Source organism: Mustela nigripes, chromosome 14 (assembly GCF_022355385.1).
Source record: "Mustela nigripes isolate SB6536 chromosome 14, MUSNIG.SB6536, whole genome shotgun sequence".
Taxonomy (NCBI): domain Eukaryota; kingdom Metazoa; phylum Chordata; class Mammalia; order Carnivora; family Mustelidae; genus Mustela; species Mustela nigripes.
The window spans coordinates 76,445,276-76,467,288 of record NC_081570.1 but is presented as its reverse complement, the minus strand read 5'-3'; the positions used below and the strand labels follow the sequence as shown (position 1 = coordinate 76,467,288).

At 41.1% G+C, this 22,013-nt stretch overlaps 1 pseudogene; it reads right to left on the bottom strand.

Moving 5' to 3' along the window:
* The window catches only part of LOC132002087 (GTP-binding nuclear protein Ran-like), a 61,987-nt pseudogene extending 40,287 nt beyond the window's left edge, over positions 1–21,700 (bottom strand).
* Positions 21,701–22,013: the final 313 nt, after the last annotated feature.

Here is a 22,013-nt window from a genome sequence, read left to right as displayed (position 1 = left end):
CTTGATTCACTTAGAGAGAATGGTTATGTTCACAATATTCCATTTCTTTATAAGATAATAGAATTTCTTTTTCCATTTATTAGTGTTCTTTCATGTACCTAGCAAAGTTTGTTTTGTTGAACTGTGATTTTGTAACTCAGAAGCAAAAAGTTAAAAGATAAAAATTATTCTCAGTTATAGCAAACTATTATATTCCCCCCCAAGAAAACTTAGTTTTCTTCAAATATTTCTCCTGCACCTTTCTTGTTGAATTTATTTCTAAGAACTTAAACACATTCATAAGCTTTGGTAAATGAGTTGTTTTATCCCATTATATTTACAACCTTCTACTTGTTTCTATGTTAGCTATTTATTTTTGTGCATTAACTACATACATAGCTATCTATTAGATTCTTATTCTGCCTAAAGACTCCCCCTACCCAGGTGTTATCTTGTATTTCCACGATCTATAATTATATCAACTATAAATAAGTTATATAAAATAAGACTTTTGATGTCTATTCTAATATTTACACATTCATTTTCTTATCTAATTGCATTTGCTAGTATTTTTTAAATAATGTTAAGCAAGAATAATGATTATTGGCAATTTGTCTTGTTCCTGACTTTAATAAAAATGTAGATTTATGAGACAAATTCCAATGAAACCGAATTTCTCAAATATACACATATATAAGGCAAATTTATTACTAAGAATGATGCTATTTTAAACAAAAATACATATTTGTATCACATTAAGGGAGACTCCATCTATTTGAACCATAAAGACTTGAATTGAGGCAAAGTTATTAATTTTTCAAATTTCTTTTCATTATTTTTAAAATGTCTTTTCTCTTTTGACCTATTTATATGGCAAATTATATTAAAAAAATTCTTAATAATAATATATCCTGGCATTTCCTAGATTGAATCAATTTAATCATATTCTTTTGCTATTACTTGGATTCCATTTGCTGTATTTTACTTTAAAGAATGTTTTTAATTCACTAGTAAAGCTTATGGATTTTTTTGTGTGTGTTTTCCTTGAAAAATCTTAGGATCAGTGTTATGCTTTTTCTGAAAGCTAGCAGAAGGGATAGTTCCTAGTTTAAAAGTTAATCTCAGACCAGCAAAGGAGTCTCTGGAGGCCACATGATTCCTCTAGACATGAGTGCAGGTATGCATATTGGCATAGTTCAATTCCAAAATATGTACTGAGCACCTATGTCTATGCGAAACTATGTAAATGGGAATTTGGCTCTTAAAACCAACATTCAAAGGGAAAAAAGAAAAATTTCACATGCCACTCTATCAAAACATCGAAAGGAATTTTCCAATTGTCTTGAAGTTTAAACTGAAGCCCAAAGCAAAAAATAACAAGTATGCATACAGTAGATACAAAAACAATATGCATTATTGAAAGAGTTACTAGAAGATAGAAAAACTAGCACTGTGACCCCAAACCAGGCTTATTAGAGAACGCAAGACATTTGAAATGAACATTGAGCCACTGAAGTAAAAAACTGTCAACGGAATCAGCAGTTCAGTGGCATTTCCCCAGCTCTCCTCATAGATGACCTCTCTTAAACCAAGTGAGAAAAGAGCTTCAAGAAGATCTTTTGAGAGAATGGGTGTTCTTCTACAGAGAGGACAGTGACACATGAACCTGCAAGAGACGCCGAGCTGCACGGATTCTCCAGTGTCCCTGGATCAGAGTTGAGCCTGGGGCACTTCCTGGGAGATACTGACAATGTCCCCAAAGTCCCCAAAGTGAAGAAAAAAACTTGTGTACACCATAGTGACAAGAAAAGACAGTAGCATGAGTGGTTTCCCCTTCCAGAATTTGGTGGAACAAGAACGCTGTATTTTCCTCTGAACTAAGAGGTCATCTCGTTAGCTACTCTCTTGAAAGGTTTCTACTGAAGGAGGCTACCTGCCGGAGCAGAACACCACCAGCAGAATGAAGCTGGCAATCTACCGCCCTAAGCAAGAGCTAAGATTTGTAAGAGCTCAGCGAGAGAATGGATGTCCAGCACTGGATACCAGCAGAGTGCCAGAGATGCCCACGGGGGCCTCCAGAGAGCCCACGAAAGCTTCAGCTATCTGTCTCCTGGAAGACACCACAGCCAGATTTCCTCTCCACCCACCAAGTGGCCCTTTTAATCCTCATCTGATCCTTAACCTGGTACACAAGGAACTAGGAACATAAAGAGTAGACGACTAAGGCAGAGTAACAGTGAAAGAACAAAGCGCCACACATCTTTCCCTGCTGGTCTACAGATTTTGGCATGGGGCTGAGGCTTGGCAGGAAGTGGAGGAAGGGAGAAGTTTGGAACTGGACGCAAGAATAAAGCCGTGGTTTGAACTGGACTGACCACTTTCATGCCTTAACAGGAAACAACTCTAAAGCAAAAGGTGACTGGAAAAGCTATGTGAGTCCAAATTATTGCCAAGTTGTGAAGGAGACCCAACAGTTTGTATCTGGAGGCAAAGGTGAGACACATGGCAGAGTTGAAATAACCCTTGAGCATATCCCAGGAGGGTTTACATCAGACTGACGCCCTCATCTTTTGTTAACTCCAACAGAACAAGTATTTCTTCCAGCACTGGAACAGACTGCAGCCATTTCCCTGAGCACAGATGAAGTGGCTGGCGAAGTTTAGCAGCCATGTTGTAGGAATAGTACGTACCCTTAAACACAAGGATCACACCCAACACAGCAAGAAGCTCACGCTACAAGAAGCATAGAGATACCAGCTCTGTGTGAGAGAATGAAAGATGAAAGATGACAGTCTCCCAAATACTGTGTATTCTGGACCACAGAATAATTAAATGCAATGGTGACTGGCATCACTTACCTGCCCTAGTTAAATCAATCTCTCCCCACCCCCACCTTACCCGTGCATCTAGATGGGTAAGATTCACACGTGGTACAATTCCCCTTACCTCACTTTGAAAAGACCTGAAGGTCAGCACACACTTCTCAATGAGTTCCCAGATAAATGAGAGAGATAGCTATATAAACAAATGTGTAACAGGTCCTCTAGCAAAAATAAGCTTACGATCCAATGGAGATACAAAGGATACATTCTGGTCTTCACCTTGAGGAAGAGAGACTTCCCGAGAGAGAAGGAAAGCAGTCCAGCCCAGCCCCAGTGCAGTGAACTGATGGCCCAGAGCAACGTCTCTTCCTTCTCAATTTACTTGGAAAATTACCACTTAAAATTGATAATAGGAAAAATAATACCTTTTATTTACAAGTGTCCCTTTCAAAGGGCGGGATGAGAAAATCCCCAAAGGTGTGTCTTACACAAAGGCATTAAAGTTGGCAGGTTTGGGGACGCAGACTAGACCCAAGTCTGCTGATGCCATGCTCCACACCTTACTGTCTCTGAAGTAGAGAGCCATTAATAAAATTTTTAAAACGTATTTCTCCTGGAATAATATTGTATTGACAGTAACTATCATCAGGTACTGACATAACTATAAATATGTTCTTGTAAGAAATTTGCAAAAATTCAAGGACTAGAAGTCCATAAGTGGATATTAATAGAAGCATAAGCCTGCCATCAAGGACAACCATGTCATGGGAATTTCGGGTCTTTTGGTTTTCAGCTTTACTGAGGTATAATTGACAAAGAAAACTGTAAGATATTTAAAGTATATATCATGATGATTTGACATACAGGGGCATTGTGAATGGATTCCTCCCATGTAGTTAATGAACACATTTATCACCTCACATATTTATCTTTGTGTGTGTGAGAACATTTAAGTTCTGCCCTCTTAGCAAATTTCAATCATACAATAGAGTGTTTTCAACTATAGCCACCATGTTATACATTAGATCCTCAGACCTTATTCATCTTCTGGCAGAAAATCTGTACCCTTTACCAACCTCACTTTATTTCCCTCACCCCCCAGCCTTTGGCAACCATTTCAGGTCTTTATCTATGACTTGATTCTCAGCCCCAGAAACCAAGTCCAGAAGCACTATGGTAATTCCTTTGCTCTCTTGGAGTTGTTCCTCCAACCACCCCAGGTACCACTTCTGCCTGCTGACTTCTTTGTATGCTTGGTACACTTGAATAACATGGTGCTGGGTTCGGATTCTCTGGTTACTACAGAGGTAGTGCTGTGTGACAAGGCTTTCACCTAGAAGTCAGGAAACTTGAATTCTAGCACCATAGAGAGAGACACCCTTTTCCTCCTCAGCTGGTAATTGGTAAAAAAGAGCACAAGAAACCAGATTATCTGACCCTACATCAATTCCTCTCCCCACTCTCCTCCAAAACCCTTGGCAAGTCATATAAGGGTCCCCACTGATTGACCTTGATTTTTGTGTCTTGCTTTCAATCTGCATAATTTTAAGTTATATTTTTTGGCCTCCATACCTTGTCTCATTCTCTTCTTACCACTCATCTGCCTTTTCTAGCTCATTGCTTAAGATCTCCTAATGAGAGGCACCGGAGTGGCTCAGTGGGTTAAAGCCTCTGCCTTCGGCTTGGGTCACGATGCCAGGGTCCTGGGATAAAGCCCCACATGGGGCTCTCTGCTCAGTGAGGAGCCTGCTTCTCTCTCTCTACCTCCTGTGATCTCTGTTCTCAAATAAATAAATAATTTTTAAAATCTTAAAAAAAAATTTCCTAATTTTCCTAATGAAACTCTGGCTCTTCTTTATAGCTCAACTCAAAACACAGTTCTTTCATGAAACCTTTCCTGATAGTCTTAAGGATGGGCTCTCTCTTTTCATTTCTTATTTCTCTCAAAGCACTTACCACATCTTGCTTTGTGTCACAACTGAGTGCCAATAGATTGCAAACTCCTTGAAGTCCTTGGATCTCACCCCAGTAACCAAAAGAAAGCCTTTCACAAATAGATTCAGATCCAAGAACACACGGCAACAATCAAGACAGACTAGGCTATGTCAGAATAAAAAACAAAAACTCCAACATTTCACTGGTTTTATCCAACAGAGAGTTATCAGAATTTCACTCTAAATGTCCAATATAAGTTATTAGGGGAGCTCTGTCATAATCACCTCTCGGGAACCAAGGCAGATGGAAGTTCGAACTCAACAAGGGCTTCTGGGATCCCTAGGGCAGGGGGTATGAATGTGAAGAACCGATTAAGGGCTGGCTCTTAAATCTCCCATCCAGAGATAACCCATGCCATTTCCTCTGATTTTTCCAGGTTAAAGCAAGTCATATGGTCATGCTTCCCTTTACAGCAGGGTAGAGAAGTGTGAGCCTTCATCGTGTTTGCAAGAAAGGGCAAAATCAGAATATGGATGAACACCTTAATGACACTACCACACACATCATGCTATACCTCACCCTTGACCTTGCCCCCCACCTTGTCACCTGTGCCTGGGACATTCTGCCCATCCTGTTTGTCCCTTTATCTGAATAATTTCTTCTCATCCAGATATTTCCACTTAGAGTTCCTCTAAAGACTTTGTTGACCGTAACTCAACTTTACAACCACCACCATCACCACCAGACCTGGATAGAGTGTCCTTCCAATGAGCTCCAATAGCACGTATGACTTTAAGGGACAGACTATATTGTAGTTTGGCTTTTTACTTGACTTTTTCCACTAGACGATGAATAAATCCAGCCTGCCACTGTTTGTTTATTTTTTTAAATAAACTTTTATTGGAATACCATCATGTCCAATCACCTATATATTGGCTATGGCTGCTTTTATTCTCAGCGCTAGACCATAAGCTCCTTGAGAACAAGGTTATATTCTCAATACCTTCTGTATCCCAGCACCTAGCAGAATAACTGGTTCATACTAGGAATCAAAAAAAAAAAATGTGTAAATGAATAAAGAGTAAGCTCATGAGTGTTTGCTGAATTAAAATCAAGAACAAAGGACAAAGAAACAGGGAACAGACAGCATCAGAACTTTAAATTTGGCAAAATAAACTCTCCAGATTCTCTGTCCCAGCTATACATGCTATCACTTTTTAGAAAATGAGTAAACACTGGGAACCAATATTAATCTTCTAAGTGTCAAGGCAACTAGAATTTGCCACAGCCCAGTTAGAACAAATTAAGGAACTGTGACACTTACGAAATGCTTTAAAATTACAAAATTACTAAATCCACAGCCATTTGCTCTGTAGAATATTTCATTCTCTTTGATTAACAAATCTGACTTAAATGAGGTGCAGACCTTTTCACACAGTACTGTACAGCCTTCCAAAGGACCACAACCAGTACGAATTGCCTCCAAGCTGAGTGTCTATGAGGTAATGTCAGTATACTGGCTCAGAGCTTCCAGAAGTAAACACACAGTATCTGGGCCGTGGTGATTTTACAGCGTATGAAAAAAAAAAAATCTCAAAATACAAGCAAATCTGGAAAGTACAGCATCCCAGCTTGTTTATAACAGCAATTTCAACTAGTACAGATCCACAATTTATTTGCAAACAGATTAATTAATGTTTCAGCAGCTGTTTGCAGCCAGTCTGTGATCTCGCTGAGCACAGATGACACTTTTTTCCTCTCCTATTCCATAGGGGCGATTTTAGCAATGCTTAGATTAGGTTTTTACTGTATCAGCCCCACGATAGAATCAGTCGAGTCCCGAAGCAGCCAAACTGGCTCTATGAGATCCCCAGGCCGCCCCGTCTCTGGTGGGTCCCCCATGCCACCTTCCCTGGGCTTCCTTTTAATTATGGCCCCAAAATGCCAGTTTGCAAACAGCTCTGCAAGATCAAAACCTGACATTTTTAAAAATTGTTTTCTCTTTCTACTTTCAGGTCCCTCAGGGTTGGTATTCGGCAATGCGTACCACTGGGTGTAATAAAAGCAAAAGCTTGAATATTTTTCAGTAACCTGACAGAGAAAAAACAAATGGAGAACAAATGTTGAAGAGCCTACAAGTAACGGGCCGCCGAAGCTAGGTGGGTCGCTTCTGACAGAGCCATGCGGCTCTTCTGATTCTGTTTCTCTTCTTGAAGGAAAAAGAAACCGAGAAGACAAGACAAAATCCCCAAAGCCTCACTAGGCTGAATTTCCTTTTTCTCCTTTGAACAGACTACACAGATTTTGTTGACTAATTGAGATCAATCCCAGTTGTAAATCGCCTAGCTATCCTACAGCTTTAATTAAGCTACCAGAGGGAGCTGTTTATCAATTAACACTTGTTACAAATTATTAGTAATTATATGGACTTTGTGTATACACCGTAGCCTGCAAGACCAAAACTGCTTCCCAGTTGTTAGGGAAGCAAATTGAATCACTAATGGGCTATTTGGGTGAAGGCACCAGTCATCACCATAATTACAGACCTCCTTTTTTGGCAAGACATTTAAGGTAAGTTCCAGCGCTGTCGGCAGCACTTGAATCAACACTGTAAACGAGTCTTTCATGGGGCTTTGCCAGACCATATTCACTAGTGGACCTTGTGAGACAGACTTCAGGTCTGTATTTACTGTTCGAGTAACAAACCTCATGAAGAAGGGAGCATTAGGTAAAAGTTGATAACATATTCAAGCATAAAAGCTACCTATTGCGGTATGCACTGCATTCTGTGATAATTTTAATTGGCTTAATTGAGATGCGCAAGCCTGATTAATGTTTAATTCCTTTATATTAAAAAAAAAGAGTCAAGTAGTTCGACATTTCTTCAATTATGTTAGATCTTTCTAGACTTCAAAGGAATGTCACATTAGACAGCCAGATACGGGACGAACTGATTAAAGAATAAAGACTGCTCATTATAATCTAAGAGTACAAAATTGGTTTGTGTAGCCTTTGAAAGTCAAAATTATGAGCTAAAACTTGAGCTACAGTAATTAACCCAATTTATAGTCATTCTTGCTTATCTATTTGCTTATGATTAGTAATTTAAAATGATCCATGGGATTGATTTACAGATCTAAAACCCATTCAGGGACCCAAAACGTGTTGTTCATGATTCTTAAAAATGTTGAAGGAATAGATTTAGTAGCATTAGCAAACATCTTTCAGTCAGTGAAATATACCAGCGTGAAAAGTCTTGATAGTCAACTTCATTATTCCAAATGCAAAAAATACTAAAATATTTGTATGATGTAATCTACTTGCAAAAAAAAAAAATTTAGTTTAACTTGTACTTTCTGTGGCTCTCTGTAAAAACAAAGACAATGTAAAAATTGTGGATTTCTTAAAAAAAATTATCAGAGAAATTAAGAATTGATCACTTTAAGAATATAGATGAAATTCGAATATGCAGTGGCATTAGTTTAATGACCTGCACCATGTCCACTTCTATGAAAGTCACACCCCTCTCTCATGTGCGTTTTCCAAAATGTTCTAAATTCACCTCAGGACATGGGATCACAGCAGGCTTTGGGAAAAGTTGGGGTGGGAACCCTTAGGGAGTCAGGAAAGAACAGGTATGGATATCTTTCAGAAATAAATATTTGCTAACTTTTAACTATCTCCACCACCTCACTGATACAGGGATATGAAAATCCAAAGCCTTCCACTTGATCAGAGACACATAGCAATTTGGGGCAGAGAGGAAATGGAGCTTACACATTTTGGGTGGGGGAGCTTCTTTTATCTACAGAAAATACAAACCACTTCATTATGACTGAGTCCAGGGATTCTGAGCAAATCACTCTTTCTGGGACTTTTATGATATTATGACTGTATGTGTGAGTGAATGAGTGTGTAATGGCATTCCCCGAAGTAGATTTCATGGGACACAAATTTACCTAGATGCTCCATGAAAAGGAGATTCTGCAGGCAAATAAGTTTGGGAAATCTTGTACTATATCTTTTTCTTGGAATTGCAATGCCTGTTAGCATATTAAATGCTCTACATATTTCACTAAAGAACATTTTTAATTGAGTATCAATTAATATTAGTCAACATTCTCAGCCCAGTGATGTAATAATCTATAACTAAATAGAATACTGATGCTTGCTTTTTCCAGAGTAGTATTGATCACATATGTCCAAATAAATAAACTTTTCCCAGCCCACCTGCATCACTGAAGGAACAAGACCATATGCCACATTAGGAAGTAGGAAGATTTTATTCTCTATCATTTCTGGCCACTTACATTGATTTATATTTGGTATATTTATGTAGCACATGTGCTAGACTTCACAATTTAAGATAGATGTGTGAAATGTGTCCAGGAATTGGGGAGGAAAGGGTGACTCATTTTTAAACTTGGTGAAAATACAAGTCCTTGACAGTTTTTTAAGGGCTAACTACACACACAACAGTAATTCCTTTCCCATTGCCCTGTGAACTGAATAAGAAAAGCTAGCTTTTGCTACAGATTGAAAGAAAAGATACAGGAGTGTGTGTGTGTACATGCCCTAGCCATATCTGCTGACAGAGACCAGAAGAAATGGCATTTCAATATTGATGAACACCCCTAGCACCCAGATCTTGGTTTCTAAGTGCCATTCCTCACCAAAGGGAACAGTGCTTTGTGAAAAAACAATCAGTTCCAGGGTTGGGACAGGATGTGTAAGGTGAGCCTAGAACATCTTGTTATACACAGGAGTGAGGAGCATTCAAAGACTAGTAAAGGCAGGTTGGAAGGACACAGAAGTCAGCTTCTAAGGGCCCCCTGATAGCTAAATCTGAGTTGATTTCAAATCTTAATCTTTTAAAATTTCAAAATTATTTATATATCAAAATAAATAAGAGTAAAAAATTATAACCCATAGAATATAACAAACAGTATGTGAAACCATACAAATATCAATCAATCAGAAGGAAAAGCTTTCATTTCTTTTTCGGGGGTGGGGGAAGGAGCTTTTCTTTAAAGTAAAATGCCAACTAATAAACACAGAAGGAATAACGAAATCAAAGTCACCATTTGACAACTATGATGGAAATACTTATTTCAGGAAAGAATCATTAATGAATACTAAAATTAGTGTGCTCTGCTTTGATGAGAAAAAAAAAAGCTGTCTGCATAGTCTCAAAGTATTTGCCTACAGATCCTTATTAACAAAGAAGAAATAGTTAGCTACATGGTGGAGAAATCTGACCAAGTGATCAAAACGGACATTACCATTAATGAGATGTTACCATTAATGTATCTGATATCAAGTGCCTCCCAATAGATGTACTGAGAGGGGGACATTATTTCAGTCATTTCCCTGTCCAAAATGTATAATCAGAATCTAATCATGAGGAAATTCCAAACAAACAAACTCAAACTGAGGAACTTTCAAAAAAAAAAAAAAAAAAGACTAGATTGTCTTCAAAAATATCAAAGTCATGGGGCGCCTGGGTGGCTCAGTGGGTTGAAGCCTCTGCCTTCGGCTCAGGTCGTGATCCCGGGGTCCTGGGATCAAGCCCCACATCGGGCTCTCTGCTCAGCGGGGAGCCTGCTTTCTCCTCTCTCTCTGCCTGCCTCTCTGCCTACTTGTGATCTCTGTCTGTCAAATAAATAAATTAATTTTAAAAAAATATCAAAGTCATGACAAAGAAAAACTATTCCACATTAAAGAAAACTAAAAAGTCATGACAACTAAATGCAAGTAGTAATCTTGGTTAGGCTCTTGAACCAGGTTTTTTTTTTTTTCTTTTTGTATTAAGGACGTTAATAGGATAATTGACAAAATTTGAATAGGGTTTCTTAATTATTTAATAATACTGTATCCGTGCTAATTTCCTGATGCTGAATTATATGACAGTTAAGATAGTAGCATTGTTTTTAAGAAATACACGCTGAGGGGTACTTGGGTGGCTTGGTGGGTTAAGCCTCTGCCTTCAGCTCAGGTCATGATCTCAGGGTCTTGGGATCGAGCTCCGCATCGGGCTCTCTGCCAGGCGGGGAGCCTGCTTCCTCCTCTCTCTCTCTCTCTCTGCCTGCCTCTCTGCCTACTTGTGATCTCTGTCAAATAAGTAAATAGTAAATAATTAAAAAAGAAACATACGGGGAGCCTGGGTGGCTCAGTGGGTTGAAGCCTCTGCCTTCGGCTCAGGTCATGATCCCAGAGTCCTGGGATCGAGCCCCACATCGGGCTCTCTGCCAGGCGGGGAGCCTGCTTCCTCCTCTCTCTCTGTCTGCCTCTCTGCCTGCTTGTGAGCTCTGTCTGTCAAATAAATAAATAAAATCTTAAAAAAAAAAAAAAGAAAGAAAGAAAGAAAGAAACATACGCTGAAATAATAGGAGAAAAGCTGCATGTCTGTGACTTACTTTCACATGATTCAGAAAAATGTGTGTGCACACACCTGGAAAAACAATGAAGACAAATATAGTAAAAATGTTAACATTTGAAGACTCTGGATGAAGGATATGTAAAAATGTACTGTTTTTGCAATTCTTCTATAAATGTGAAATTATTTCAAAATTCAAAATAAAATGAAGGGAGGAAAAAGTCATGGTCTGGACAAGGGAATGCTGGGAAAGGAGCCCTGAGATTGGTGTGCTCATCCAGCTACATGTAAGGCTACTCAGTTGGATTCTCCAGGGATGCTTCACCTGCTACTTGAAGGTTGTCCTAGCTGCTGGCCTCTAAAGCCATTTTCCCCCCCCTTTGCCCTCCCAACTCGTCCCCACGAAGCCCAGGTCTAAGTGATGACTACAGGACCTCAACCCTAAAAATAACTCTGCACTTTCTTCAAAAAAAAAATACTTATTTGTAGGTATTCACACCCAGGACCACATGGCAATCCCAATTGCTACTGGTGAGGCAAGGAAAATGAGGGCAGGATAACACTGCAGGTAAGCATAGAGCAAAGGTCTTAGACTAGGGGCTAGAAGAAAAACGAAGGACTTTGAGACTACCCGAAAACCGTAACATTACTCTCTCCTTTTCAAAAGGCCACTGTGTCTTGTAATGCATCCTATCACAGCACTAACGACTGGGAAAACATGCAAACATCAGGAACCTACACAAACGATACAAGATGGCAGTTGCATGGAGTAGCTAAGAAAATGGGCACCAAAACAATTGGAAATAATGAAGTTTTGTCTCTCGGGTCCTTGAGTGTTCCGTGAAACAAGCTAACAATATTAATGATGAAGACATTTGCTAAAAGCAAATTATGGCAATAACACAGACTTTTGGGACTGAATAGTCTCCAGCTTCCTCCCCTTCCCCCTTGTGTCTTCACAGACTGAGTTAAACACACACACACACACACACACACACACACACCCCACTGAGAATACACATTTTTTGAGGCATTAAGCCCTTAGAAGTACTCTGCAGATTTAAGGTTTATTATATATCTTCCTGTCAGTGAAATCTCTTTCTCTGACTATGAATGGATACTAGGTAAGGGCAGAATGTTACTTATTAAGCAGATACCCAGAATAACAAGGAAGGAATAACAATGTGATCCCTAAGACTTGTGCCAAGACCTCAAGGAAAAGTGTGGCTGGAATGAGGGTAACATCGCTGTGTTTAGAAACACGTATGAATCAGAATCAAATTGGATTTAACCAGGGGAAGTTTGGGGTTATAGAGCAGCTGGAAGAAGAAATTTTTTCCTTAAAAGTGGTTTCTTGTTCTGGTTTTGCTCCTAAACATTTGTAAGGCCTTGGATGGGTCATCAAAACATTCTGGGCTTCAACTTCGCTGGCCACTGAATGAAGAACTGTATACAGAAGGACAAGAGGGGGCAGAGGCCAGTTAGGAGTCTGTTGCTCTCATCCAGGTGAGGGCTAACAGCAGCCTGGGCCAGAGTGGTGATGGTGCACAGGTCTAATGAGGGAGCTGAACCAGAGTCTTCTCCCTCTGGAGAGCCTGTGTATGTATCTATAGCACCTTCTTCAACTAAAGGCAAGAGGAAAATCAAGCCTATGCCTTAGGCTCTCTAAGCTGTTACTATCACCTGATTCATTCACTCAGCACTTGGAAATGGGATTTATTGTACTGGGAGGTCAAGACCAGAGGTCACCTCTTTACCCAAGGAGCTCACAGCCTTGCCGTGCACAGTGACAAGCAAATCAGCAATGACAGTGCGGTGGGAGAAAGCTGTGGTCGGGGAGTTCAGGACTTGGGATCATGAATGAAGTCCAAGCAACCTGATCTTGGGAGAATCAGAGAAGATGTATTGGAAGAGATGACATGTAGGTTGAGATGTGAAGAATGGAAGGGAATTACCCGAAGAGAAGTGGGCAGGAGAGGGGAAGGGAAGATCTGTGGGGGGACGGAAGAGCAGGTGTAAAGGCTCTAAGAAGAGACCGATGGCAACATGCAGGAGCTGAAGGTAGTCTGGGGTGGACAGGACAGTGGAAAGGAGGGGTGGGGAGATGCGAGGGTCCTTATAACTCACGTTCAGAAGTGTCATCTGTATCCTAAAGGCAAGGCTGAAAAGTTTGAGCAGGAAAGGAAATGTTATTTGTTCATTTAACGAATGATGTCTAGGCATCTACCATGTCCCAAAGAGTGTTCTAAATGTTGGGGAATTCACAGTTACACATGATCTGATTTACATACAGAACAATTACTCAACTACCAAACAAAGAACTGGATATAGAAAGGCAAGAGAGGAGGGGGTGGCATTGAAGGGCTTACTGCTGTTTACTACATGAGGACCAACACAGGCACCCCTTGCCTCATTGTGCTTGGCTTTACTGTGCTTCACAAATACTTTCTAACAAACGCAAGGTCTGCGGCAATTCCATCTCAAGCAAGTCTATCCTCCCCATTTTCCCGACAGCGTTTGCACACTTCGTGCCTCTGTGCCACATTTCCAAATAGTGCCACGCTACACTATTTCAAACTTCTCCTCATTATCATATTTGCCATAGTGATCTGTGATCAGTGATTAAAACTTGATGAACGCTCACACGATGGTTAGCGTTTTCTAAACAAGAAAGGATGTTTTGATTAAGGTGTGTACTTTCTTTAGACATAATGCTAGTGCACTCTTAACAGACAGTAACGGAGCGTGAACATAACTTCTATGCCCTGGGTAACCAAAAAAAAAAAAAAAAAAAGGAATCTGATTCGCTTGACTGCGATATTGGCTTTATTGCAGTGGTCTGGTCTCAAACTGGGCAAGACCTCCGAGGTGTGCCTCTAGTAACTTGGGCCAGGGTGGTGACTGTGTAGGTGACCGTGTGGAAACTGCAAGAGGCATAGGCTTCCCTAGCTGGGAGTTTTCACCGCCGTACCTACAAGTAGGATAAGAAAGTTGGGTAATAAATAGCTTTTAGCATGCAACACACTTCATCTTTGAGGAGAGCAGCCTCTGCAGGCCTCCTCGGGAAGCACTGAATTATTGCTCTGACATCAAGCATTTCATCAGGGACTTGACTAGATTAGTCGTCCTTACCCAGACAGACCATTATTAAAAGTACATGAAATCAGAAAGAAAATCAGTCTGCTAGCATAACCAGCCTCCCTCCACGCACAAAAGTAAATACGACTCAGAAAAATGTCTGCTGAACGTAACCTTTTTCTAAGTCACCAGAAATGCGGTTGGCAGCTGCCGGTGACAACCTTCTTCATTACATTCTAATGATGTAAACTGCTCCCTCAGGATGATTTAGCTTTGCTGCAGACAAAATGCTTATTGCTCCTCTACTCATGTAGAACACAAATGACTGCTGCGGAACTCGGCCCGATCATCAGGATTTCGAGCTAACCTCACAGACCAGCCGCATTCTAGGGAGAACACAGGCGGTTTTAACAGGAATACCTTTCAAAGCCCGAATTACGGCTACGTTGCATTCTACACTCGCAGGCGATTAATCTGGGGCGCCTTCTGAAGCCTGGGACTTGGGAAGCCCAGGGAATTTCCTAGCATGGCTCCAGCCCTTCCCCTGCTGGAACCCAGTAATCGATACATTCTTAGCAAGGGCTGCTGGGGGTAGCCTGTGGGAGTAAACTCCGGCACAAAGCCCTTGTGCTGCCTCCAGCTGGCGGGTAGCTTCAAGGTATTGATTTCTGAAAGACCTGCCAGGGGACCAGGTGCTTCAGAGTTTTCTGGGGTGATTGTTAAAGACGTGGATTTGCTGGACCTACCTGAGACCGACAGAGTCAGAACCTTTAGGAGTAGGACCTGGCCATCTGCACATTTAACAAGATCCCCGGGGCGGGGGTGATGCATAGCCAGTTTTGTCAGCATCTTTAAGGAACTACCTGAGTGAGACCAGGTACCTCAAGCTAGTCCGTGTAGCCCAGAGAAATGAAGGCATGCTGCTCGGGGGTTCACCAGGTCCCACGTTTAAGCTCCTCCTGGGACTGGCTCCAGCTTGGACCCCTCACTCCGAACCTGCTCTCCTGTTGGTTGCATCCATGAGACCCCACACAACATACTTAGCCTTCCTCGGCCTCTGTTTTCTCAACTACAAAAGATAGTATCACAACTGATGGGATTGTTGTAGGAATTTTAAAAGTTAATATTCATAAGTACCTGACACATACTAAGCAATCAAGATCTATTAGCTTTTCAAATTTTTTTCTGGCTTTTTTCAGGTCTCTCCTTTGTTACTGGAAAACCCTCGCTTTGGTTTCTCCTCTAAACCCCATCCATCTTCCTCCGCCCACCCTCTGATATGCAAACCTCCAGAGTCTGAATGGGAGCGTGCCCCAGGCTCCAATCCTACCATGTCTGCCCTCCTTAGAGCCACAAAACACTGTCTGACGCCTGGGAGGAAAGATTCTTCCCCTGGGTGTCACCCTGCAGGAGGGAGCCAGAAAAGTCTGGCACTCTGGACATGTGGAGAAGCAAGGTGATACTCTTTACCTGCCCTGGTACACAGGAGCCTGGGCGTCTGTCCTGCTGCCAGCCCAGCAGCAAACTGACTGCTAACCCCACAGGGGACAGCATGGGATGAGTAAGTCCCCCTGACCAACAGGCCCAGCCAGGCCAGGCTCTCTGCTAAGGGCTTCTTAGGAAAGTACCTGTGAGATACGTACTGCTCTTCCCAATTTATATCTGAAAAAAACGAGTCTTAGAGAGGGTATGAAACTTGCCGGAGTTCACAGAGGTAGCAGCCAGGATCTTAATATATGTAGCCAGATTCCAGTGGGTTTTTTTGTTTGTTTGTTTGTTTTAACTATTACACTAGCAATCTCCCACAGAGCTTGGAATACACACACACACACACACATATATCCTCGTGTGTGTGTGTGTGTGTGTGTGTGTGTGTGTGTATTTAAATCAGAAAATGTGTGGCATTCTACATGGAAACCTTACTGCCTCAGACCAAGCCTTAGCCCAAGTCACATCTCCTTCACTGAAAGACAACATGATGTGAAATAAATACCGGGAAGGTGAGATATAGCTGGATGACTGGGGGTGAAGTTAGTTAAACTCTCTGAACCTCAGCTTTCTTCATCAATAAAACAGGGAAAATAATACCTACCTCTCATGGTTCTATATGAAGATTAAATTAGATAATAAATGTAGAAATGCCTTAACGTGGTCTATTCCAACTGCTAGCAGTTACAACGATTTATTCCACTAGTATTTATTTATTCTTGGCTATGTCTTAACTGATGGAGATGTTACTGTGAAGTAGACACAACTGTACCTATCAATGTGGCTTTTAGAGTCTAAGAAAAAGACGATCAGAAAAATAGTGGGGCACCTGGTGGCTCAGTCGGTTAAGCGCCTGACTCTTGATTTCCACTCAGGTCATGATCTCAGGGTGGTGAGATTGAGCCCTGTGTCGGGTTCTGTGCTGGGTATGCTGGGTCCGCTTGAGTCTCCCTTTCTCTCTATTTCTCTGCTCCTCCCGTCACCCTAATCTCTCACTCTACTCTAAAAAAAAAAAAAAAGAAAGAAAGAAAGGAAGAAAGGAAAAGAAAAGAAAATTAGGAAGCGCCAAAACAGAGGATGTAGATGACGCAACAAGGACATGTAGGTAGAATGCCTATTCCTGACCTGTAGGGATGAAGAAGGCTTCTTGGAAAAATGGAAACCTCATATCAGGACCTGATACACTAGGGAAAGAAAGTGGGAAGAGATGATGGAAAGATAAAGGGCAGTCAGAGACATCTACTAGCATTTTGGCTGGATTTTGGGGTTTTTCCTGGTGTAAGAAACGTTGAAAGAAATCATATTTGGAAGAAATGGTAATAAGTTGTTTCAGATAAGATGCCTGGGGCTAGAGACAGCTGTCCACTAGGCAGCTGGATAAAATGATCTAGTGCTCAAGAGATTGATTTTGCATGAAGCTATAGATTTTGAAGTCATTAGCATATATATAATATTAGAAAGCATAAAAGTTCTAGAGAGTAAGAAGGTAGAAAAAGAAACTATAAGAGACTTTGGATTCTCCTCTTTCCTGCTTTCATATGGACCTTAGTCCATCAACTGTCCTATCCTCTTTTACTTGTTTTATTAACCTCTCCCTTGCTACTTATTCTTCCCCATGGGCAATTAAATATACTAAGTCTCTATTATTTAAAAAAAAATAGCTTTTTTCTGCCCTCTAACTCTCTCCAGTTTCAGTCTCATCTACCCTCTCTCCTTCAGAGCTGAACTTCTCTAAAGGGAAATCTGCAGTGGGAATCTCCATTTCCCCCTGTGCCATTCACTTCTCAGCCACTCCAGCCTGTCTGCACTCATCTCTCTAACGAAGCACCCTTATCAAGACCCGTAAGACCCTATTGTGGGCTAAATCCAAAAGATACATTTTCACCTTTATCTTACTTGACTTCTCCATGGTTTTAGAGCTTGGAAATGTCCATTCTCCCTCCTGTTTGGAACACACTTGTGCCCTGCCTCCCTTAACATGACACTTCCTTGCTTGTCCTCTCCCCTCTCTGACTGCTCCCCATTCTGTCCCTGTGGTGGCCTCTTCTTCCTCTATGGTTCTCAGAGCTTGTCATTCCTCAACATGCTTTCCTGGGCCCTTTCTTATTCCATCCCTCACTTTACTCCAATATGATATTTTAATCCACGCCCATGTTACCAGCTAGGGTAGACAGAATGTCAACTTTTTAACAGACAAGAAGGAAAAAAGATGACAGAGCCATGACTTTTTTATGTTGGGTTGCAGAAGGTTACACCTCTGTGATGGTTTACATTTTCTCTGAAAAGCAACAGGCACAAGCATCTGCTAAATGTGTGGTAGATGGGAAGGTCCAAGAATATGAAGAAAGGGGGCACCTGGGTGGCTCAGTCATTAAGCATCTGCCTTCAGCTTAGGTCATGATCCCAGAGTCCTGGCATTGGAGCCCTGCATCAGGCTCCCTGCTCAGCAGGAAGCCTACTTCTCCCTCTCTCTCTGCCTCTGACTGCTGCTCTGCCTACTTGTACTCTCTCTCTGTCAAATAAATAAATAAAATCTAAAAAAAAAAAAGAATATTAGGAAAGAAGTCTTGAAATGGTTGTTGTGAAAGACTGGAAAGAAGGTTAAGTAGGGAAACAAATGGATAATGGAGTTACGCTGAGGTTCTAGTTAAAGCTGCAAAGGATGGTTTTTAAGGATCTCCAATCTGCCTATGACTTTCTCTAGCAATCTAAATACAAGCATGGAGAAGGCCACAAGTGGTTTGATCCAAGGTGGAATTTTCCACATGGGCTCTATAGAACCTACAAAATAACAATAAAGGAGTTAAACATAACAGCAAAAGAGTGGCAAAATTCTGATCTGTGGAGGTCTAAGCTGGGAAAAGAGAAAAGTTTAAATAGGAGGGATCAGAGAATGAAAATCTTGGTAAGTTTAGGCACGCCGGGCTGGCCCAGTCAGAAGAACATAAAACTCTTGATCTCAGGGTCATGAATTTGAGTCCCACATTGGGTATAGAAGATACTAAAAGAAAATCTTGATAAGTTTGATGGAACGGCTGTAACTGACCATAACTGAACAAACTGGGAAGACTAGCGGGTCTGGTCAGAGAGTTGGATCGTGAATTTTATTGTATCAGAGTTGGGACAGTTTTAGATGATGAGAAAGCCCAGAATATGGCCACAGTAGTAGTTGAAGATGAATACAGAGGATGGTCACTGGAGATGAAAGGTAAGTTTATACCTGTGTAGGGGCCCAGATAAAATGATGCTTCTTCAAATTCATCATTGCCCAACTCGGAAGTACTATAGGCTGCTTCTGTGTTCCTTCCCAAAGCATTTACATTATTGCCCTTATTCCGTTCCATGGTCTCTCTCTATCTCCTTCTTATCTGAGAGCTTTTCAAGGAAATGTGTCAGATTGCCTTCTTCCCACCCACCACAGTACACAAGGTCAATCAGCAAACAATGTTGAATGAACGAATAATTAGTAAAAAATTGTTTCAATGTGACTTCATAGTATGGGCTTCTTTCTCAAATTCCTGGCCGATTTCACTGTTTTTAGTCCATAAATAAAGATAACTATGCATTTCTTGTGTATTCATTGCTCTTTTTCACTGAAAAAATATTTCTTTTTTTCTAAATAACTTATTTTCTAAAGCTTTAGCGATGGAACCATGATCTTTATTTTTCCCTCAAATAAATATTTTTTTTATCACTTTTCCTCACATCGGAACCATGCCAAGGGTTTGGCTACTATGGAAATGCAATCTTCAGATAGAGCCTTCCTTGATACAGAATCATCATTTCATTCCATGAATGATTTATTAGTTGCCTACCATATGTCAGGCAGGCCGGTAACAGGGCTCCAGGGATGGGAATAGTGAACAAGACGATTACTTCCCTCAGTAAGATGTAGAGACAGGTAAGGAAGCAGGATGACGGCCCAGCAATGGCCGTATCAGTCAGGATATGTTGCAGTAAACACAGTCGCAAAAATCTCAGTGGCTATAAAGCTACAAAGGTATCTCTCTCCATCATGTGTCTCCATGGCAGATGTCGTCCACATCATGTTTCACCACTGTACCTGTTATCAACATTTGCTTTCAGAATTGCCACGGCAGAAGAAAAGAGAGAAGGATGTGAGCACAGGATAACTGTCAATCTGCTCACAAATCAACCAAATCAAACCATACAGCCTCACCTAACTTCAAGAAGGTGAGAAGGTGCAGTTCTCTCAGGCGCTTGGAAGTCAAGAAACGGCTACATTCAAGAGTGGAAGCAGCACGGCCACAGTGCCAATGCAGAAAGACAAAGGCTATGTCTGGTACTAGGGTATTATCAGAGTCCTCACAAGTCTTGAGGAGTCATGGAAGGCTTAATGGGGAACATAACATTTCAGCAGACATGCAAAAGAGAAACAAGAATTTAATAAGTTGAACCAGATGGCAAAGGGAGGCAGAAGGAGCTGTTTATGTAAAGAAAGCATGGGAAATCTATCCCCTCACCTGGTCCTGCCTGTTGCTACAAAAGTGGCAGCCAATGATATGGATGTAAATGATGAGGGAAGAAGAATCAGGGCTGGAGGAATCTGTAACAAGCCGTAGACATACACATGCACACACTCATACAATCACATTAAAAATGGAGGGGTGTAGATGGCTAATATAAAAACACAAGAATCAAGTGTTTGTGAGGATGTGGGGAAAAAAGGAACCCTCGTGTCCTATTAGTGGGAATGCAGACTGGTACAGTTGCTGTGGAAAACCATCTGGAAGTTCCTCAAAAAGTTAAAAATAGAACTACCCTGGGGCGCCTGACCGGTTTAGTCAGTAGAGCATGTGGCCCTTGATCTTGGGGTCATGAGTTCAAGCCCCACATTGGGTGTAGAGCTTCCTTAAAAAATAGAATTACCCTATGATCCAGTAATCATACTACTGGGTATTTACCTAAAGAATACAAAATACCTAAATAATACAAAAGCACTAATTCAAAGGGAGGCATGATGTAGAAGTAGCCCAAGTGTCCAGCAATTGATGAATGGATACAGAAAATGTGGTGCGTGTATATACAAATATATGCACACACATATATATACACACATATCTTCATATATATATATATACTTATATATATGAAGATTATTCAGCCATACAAAAGAATGAAATCTCACCATTTGTAATGACATGGATGGATCTAGACAGTGTAATGTTAAGTGAAATGTCAATTAGAGAAAGACAAATACCATATGATTCCACTCAGATGTGGAATTTAAGGAACAAAACAAATGAACAAATAAAAAAAGAGATACTCCGAAAAAACAAGCTCTTAGCTATAAAAAACAAACTGATGGTTACCAGAGGGGAGGTGGGTGGTGGGCTGGATAAAATAGGTGGAGGGGATTAAGAGTACACTTATCATATAAGCATTAAGTAATGTATAGAACTGTTAAATCACTTTATTGCACCACTGAAACTAAGATTAACACTATGTTTACTGGAATTAAAATTTCTAAAAATTTTTAATAGGTGCCACTGGAGTTTTTTTTAAGACTTGTTTGTTTCTTTTTAATATATTTTTTTAAAATTTTATTTATTTATTTGACAGAAAGAGATCACAAGTAGGCGGGGGGGTGGGGGGGAAGCAGGTTCTCTGCTGAGCAGAGAGCCCGATGTGGGGCTCGATCCCAGGACCCTGAGATCATGACCGGAGCCTAAGGCAGAGGCTTAACCCACTGAGCCACTCAGGTGCCCCAGGTGCCACTGGAGTTTTGATGATAATGCCTTCCCTCGCTACCCTCTAGAGACAAAAACACTATGATGTGCAAAGGAATTCCAAAGTTTCAGAACAAAGATCCTTGGAGTCTGCTGACAGGGACAAAGCTATTCCCCTAGCAACTAGGTCCAAGATAGAGAACTAACAAGCTCTCTCTGTATAGATCCCAACCTATTTCTCCTGATATCCCCACCCTCAGAGCATCCTCTCTCCTGTACTCTTGCACCAACCTCAAACGGCTACTCTGAGGATCCAACAGCTCAAAGTTCATGGTTGCCTAGCACAATTAAGTCACCTCTTATTCTGTGGCCCACACTGAATTAGGCACTCTTCTTAGGCTATACACTTTCAAACCTCCCCAGTTGGAAAGAACTATCATCCCCATTTTACAGATGAGAAAACTGTGAATGACCGTAAAATATCCCCAAGGGTACACCACTAATAGTGACAGGAGCCTGGGTGGTTCAGTGGGTTAAAGCCTCTGCCTTCGGCTCAGGTCAGGATCCCAGGGTCCTGGGACTGAGCCCCACATCAGGCTCTCTGCTCAGCAGGGAGCCTGTTTCCTCCTCTCTCTCTGCATGCCT